At 36.1% G+C, this 5,781-nt stretch overlaps 1 pseudogene; it reads right to left on the bottom strand.

Annotated features, from left to right (window-relative positions):
* Nucleotides 1-5,061: 5,061 nt before the first annotated feature.
* Nucleotides 5,062-5,156, bottom strand: LOC125614011 (annotated as a pseudogene).
* Between the last annotated feature and the right edge of the window lie 625 nt (nucleotides 5,157-5,781).

The following is a 5,781-nucleotide window of genomic DNA, read 5'->3' as shown; positions in this document are numbered from 1 at the left end:
AGGAATTATGGCAAAGGTGAACCATGGCACATGTTACAAACCCTCTGCTTGAAGACTCCACTTCTGTAATGTGGCTGTGACTAAAATATCTAGCAGGAACAACTTAAAGAAGCATCCGTCCACAGATGACCAACTCCATTCCTTTGGGCCCAAGGTGACACAGTGCATCATGGCAGAAGGGTCTAGTAGAGGAAAGCTGCTCAGCCTGTGGTGGGGTCAGAAGCAAAGACACAAAGGAGAGAAGGGGCCACAGGGAAGATGCACCCGCCTAGGGCACACACCCAGTGACCCACTTTCTTGAGCCATACCCCAATTGCCTGCAGTAACCACTCAGTCTATTCAAACTAGAATGAACAGATTAAGTTACAAATCTCATAATCAAATCATCTCCCCTCTTAATATTTTTGTATTAACACAAAAACTTTGGGGGAACACCTCATATCCAAACCATAATAGCAGTCCTTCCCGAAAAACCCATGAGAGAACTCCATGAGAGAAAGAACCAGCATTAGATGCAAGGCCTCACCAGCACACTCATTGGACTCCATCTCATAATCACTACTGTGTCAGGTAGTAGGACCTTTCCTGACCCTCATCTCTCCTCCCTTTCCCTCTCCCTCTCTTCAAGGGGCCAGAGTGCTCGGTAAAATCCAAAAATAGAAGAGCAAGATCCCTATCAGCCAAGACATCAGGGCATTCTTTGCTTCCTTTACTATAGCTTTCTGGTCTTAGTTGAGGGAGAAGACATAAATTTTTAAAAAATCTTTTAATTTTGTACAACACTGGACAATATAACCACAAAATGAGAGTGTTTTCTTATCATTAAAATGAACAAAATTAATTTTTCAACATCCAAATGTAACTGGAAACTTCAAAATATCTCAAAGTTTTCATCCAAAGAATTAAAAAGAAACAGTCCACAAACACAGTTCAGGGTCAGCAGTAAGAAAGAATAAGGTTATTTTTTGCCTCTACTCTATCAAGTTGAAACTCGGTCAAATATCTGGCAGAAGGACCGCAGCATTTCTGTACCTATTAAAACAAATTCTTGTCTATTCTAATCTGTTTCTTTTTCTCAACTAGCTTTAAATTACTAAAAAAAATTCATAAGTAGGATTTTTATTGGAGTAGGCCTGTACATTTCATTTGGGGAAAATTTAGTTCTCTGTAATACACGTTATCCTAGAACATGGTGTCCCTCTGTTTATGCAATTATTTTTTAATTTCTCAGTAAAGTTTAATAATAACCATCTTCATTATATCCTATATATTTATTGTTGGCTTTAAATCTATAAATGTTATAGTTTGTTTTACTGATGTTTTTGTTGTTGTTACAATGGAGTATTTCTTTCACGTCTTAAAATTGGCTATTGAGTTTAACTACAGATGCTCCTCAACTTACGTTCCAATGAACCCATCACAAGTAAAAATATCATAGGCTGAAATTGCATTTAATATACAAAACATACCAAACAGCATAGCTTGGCAGCACAGCTCACCTAGAGTGTCCCCTGTTAATCATCATGACCACATGGCTGACTGGGAGCTGCAGCATATCATTAGCCCAGGGAAAGATCAAAATTCAAAACTCAAAGTATGAATTTTACTGAATGTGTATTGCTTTCATTGTAAAGTTAAAAAGTTGTTAGTCAAACCATTGTAAGTCAGGAGTCTTCTATACAATGATTGATGTTTATGTCAATAACTTTACTAAATTTTTGTTAATTTAAAAAAATGTTTTAGTTGATTATTTTCTATTTCCAGTATTTCTAGTTGAATGATCTACAAAATTAATATGTATGTGTCTTCATTTTATAGCTTTAATTTCTTCTTTGTATTTTACTCCATTGACACAAAAGAGCTAGAAAAACACTATGAATGGTGAGATAGATCAGATAGGTCATGTTTTTTATTTAAACTGGAATTTTTCTATTTTTCAACCTTGAGGTTGAGGTCAGCTATTGTCTTTAGAAATATGTCTTTGTGTGTGAAGGAAATAAAATGTTATTCCTGGTTTTACAAAAATTAGATTAAGAAAGTGTATGTAACAATTCAAAGGCTACCACTTCAAGATATTTTGACATTCAAAAAAGCAACTCTTTAAGTGCTTAATTACCCTCTACATAATTTAACTTTATTTAACAAAGTCAATCTATATTCTCATGTTTTGCCTCAAATAAAGGCACAAAATTGTCAGTTCTTACAGATTTTTAAGGCCCATATGAAAAACTAATAAATTTTCCAACAAGACTATTTCACTAGACTTGTATACATGTTCAGTTTTCAAGAGGAGATATGACAGATTTTCTTTCATGTTATAATCATAATAGTAGTTAACATTTTTAGCATTTGTAAACACTTAGGAAAGAATAATGTAATCACCAGGAGCCATATATGTTCACTGAAAATAGCATTCCAATTAGCCAAAATACTTTTCTTTTTTGATAGTTATTAAATGAGAGAAATTCAGTAGACAGAGTAGAATTGGATTTCATGAATTCATTTATGAAATGTATTTGTTAAAGCCTCTCATGATGTCCTTTTGGTAAGCTGGCAACATGTGGATGGAAGTATAGATTTACATCTACTTGAAATTAGAATCTCAATAGTGGTTCTGTGTTCCAAGGAGGAATTACCAGGAGAGGCTCTTCATCTTTCCTATTAAACATTTTTTAAATCAATTCTTGGAATGAAGCTATAGGAGGCACACATGCCAAACTTCAAAATGTCACAAAGTTAGGAAAGAGAAGAAATCAAATGGCCTAGAATATAAAAACTTTAAGAGACTTTATATTAGTGACTTGAACCATAGGTAGAAATATGGAAAAAAATAAGAAAATGAGTGAGGTCTTACATAAATAAATCTATCACAAAAGCATAGGATGAGGTGACTGGCTTGGTGCTATTCACATTAATACTGTTAACTAAATGTCCTATGAGTTCTAGTCAATAAGGAGCACCTAATAATGGATGTCACAGGAGGGTGCCTAAGGAAGCAGTGGAGAAGGGGAGGCTGGTGGACAGGATGTTCACTAGGAATGCCCTTGGAAGCAACACCTGTGAAGGGCAGGTGGGAAGCAGGAACAAGCAAAGGGAAAAGTCGAACTGCAACACGTACTCAGGGGCTCCTTGACCAAATTCATGGCATGCTCAGAAGTAGAATGGCTCTTCAGAATTGGTCCTGAGTTGGTCCCAAGTTGGACCAAGATGGCAGGGTCTCTGTATTCTTACACCAACCGGACATTGGATGTGGGCTGCCCAGGGAACAAAAGGGATATGACCTTGGATGAAAGGGCTCTCTGCAGCTGAGCAATTCCTAAAAGGTTGACAGCTGAGCACTATCTACAGACTGTACTGCCAGCAGCTGGGTCAACAAATCCTTCAGTGAAGGGGTTTCTGGGCCATGTATCACAGTGTCCACCACAGTGGGAAACCCCAGCACTTGCTCCAAACCCACAGAAATGCTGGGGAGAATATATTTTTTAAGATGTTTTTAATACATGGTTAAGCATAGAAAAGCAAGAGAGGGTGCCAAAAGTAAAGCGGGAGCTGACAGGCAAAGCACATGGCCCAGATATATGCCTTAGAAGAACATGAGGTTAAGTTCTTTGAGAAAGAAATTAAAGCCCTTAGTCTCTATTCCCAGTCAGACATCAAAAACCAGAAAACCAGACACCTGACACTCGTGGGTGTGTGGTCTGAATTTTTACTATTCTCAGTGTGAGAGAACACTGAATGAACCATTAACATAAAAATTGATCTACAAATGGACCTATGTATAGATCCTCAGCAAAGGAAAAAATCAAAACACCCCAACACCCCATGGGATGATACCACCCCAGTTCACCTGAGACTCCCATGGTAATCAATGTCACTGAAATGAGCACACATGCACAGTAAGAGTGACTCGGGTGAAAACTTCCACCTGCCAGAGTCTATAAAACATAAACCATCTGACTTAAAAACTGTTTAAAATATTCAGAAAAATTAGGAGAAAATCCAAAAATGAAATAGACTGGAGAAAATCACAAATAGAAGTTCTAGAAATTAAAAGTACAGACATTTAAAAAAAAGTTAATCTATTAGAACTAATTGCAGAGATCACCTAGGATGCAGTCCAGAAAGATAAATTAATGAAAAATATGAAGTATCTACTATGTTCAAGAAATCTTTTAAGATGCTGAAAACCCTTTTTCATTCATTAAACATGTATTAAATAACTACAATGTGCCAACTATTGTGCTAGATATTGAGAATACAATAATCACCAAAAAAGAGTAACATTTCCTTAAATTTTTGTTGGCTTCATGAAAATGAAGTTCACACTTTCATAATCTATGTCACCTTAGAATTAAATAAATAAATTAAAAGTTAAGTATGAAGAGCTATCTGGTAGACTTGAACTATGACCTGATGATGAAGAAAATTTTGTCCCAGTGTGCTTTTTTTTGGTTAACCATATCTGGAGTAATGTGATCCTTTCTGGACATCACAACTTAAAATTGGGTGTTGATAAATTATGGAGAAGCCAGACACAACAAACAAGGATAAAGAAAATCCTGGAATATAGGGTATTTAATAAGTAGCTGAGGAGTGTTCCAACCAGGGAATAAGAAAATAAATAAATACAAAACCCTCTAGTACTTTCTAAATCTAAAGTGTTCTGATTCAGCTCAAGGCTTCGGTGTCGATGATGAACAGTTCACCTCTTCCTTCTCCTCACTACACAGGTGGACTATGTTCCTAGCTTTGCCTCTAGTTAGAAAAGGTCATATGACTGAGTTCTAGCCAATATAATAGGAAAAGAAGTACTTTGTACCAATTCCAAGCATGTCCATAACAACCTCACGTGTGTCTGTCCTCTCACCATCTGCAGACTTGGTGCACAGCACAGTGACCTTGGAAGTCAGTGCTGAAATTAGTAGTGCCACAGAATGGAAGGAGTTGCATTCCCTGAGTCACTATCTGGAAAAGAGCTTCCACCAAGGACATAAAATTATTCTGGATTTTACATAATTGAGAAGTATAATTTTACCTGTTTAAGCATTTACACATTTTTTTTTTCTTTTTGACAACAGCCTAACAAGATTTAAGGGAGGAATAGCTCATACAATGGTGTGAACACCCAAACATCATACTTATGAATCACAAAGGTTTTTTTTAAAATTAATAACCTTTACTAATACAGATTCTTAAGTTCCCCCATCCAATTTTCATTTCTAGTGCCTGCCTAATTAATCTTAATGGAATTCTACTTATCATAATCCTATTTCCCTCAGGGAGGTGCTCTTGAAGGGAAAGCTTTGTCATTACCTAGAATTCTTTTGGTCATAGAAACTGGCACATCATTTTGTCACTGGGCCAACTTCTTTAAAGGAAAGAATATTTCATACTCATTCTCCATCAGAAATTTAAGTGTTTCCTCCTCAAAGAAACTGAGTTACCTAAAGATTCTTTCATGCTTTTGTTTATATCTTCAGGAATGATCAAGGTATACATCAGGCAATTATTGACTGGGTCAATTAATTATAAATGTGAAGATGTGCCTCTGAGCTTTTTGACTCTTAATGAGAAAACCAGACAGAGCATCATTTTGCAAAAAGAACAGAGACTATGTATGAATGCAAACACATAAAACATTTTAGTGGTAACATATCTCTATGCACATGTTTGTATATAAATGAGAACAGGTTGACTTCAAATCAGTTATTTCCGTGTATAAAACTAACAGCTTCCTTTTTTGTTCTCTTTACTACATCAAGGAAACCCGGATATGTAGCT

The sequence above is a fragment of the Marmota marmota genome, unplaced genomic scaffold, assembly GCF_001458135.2.
Source record: "Marmota marmota marmota unplaced genomic scaffold, marMar, whole genome shotgun sequence".
Classification (NCBI taxonomy): Eukaryota; Metazoa; Chordata; class Mammalia; order Rodentia; family Sciuridae; genus Marmota; species Marmota marmota.
The sequence above is the reverse complement of the archived record's forward strand: the minus strand, read 5'-3'. Positions and strand labels throughout refer to the sequence as shown.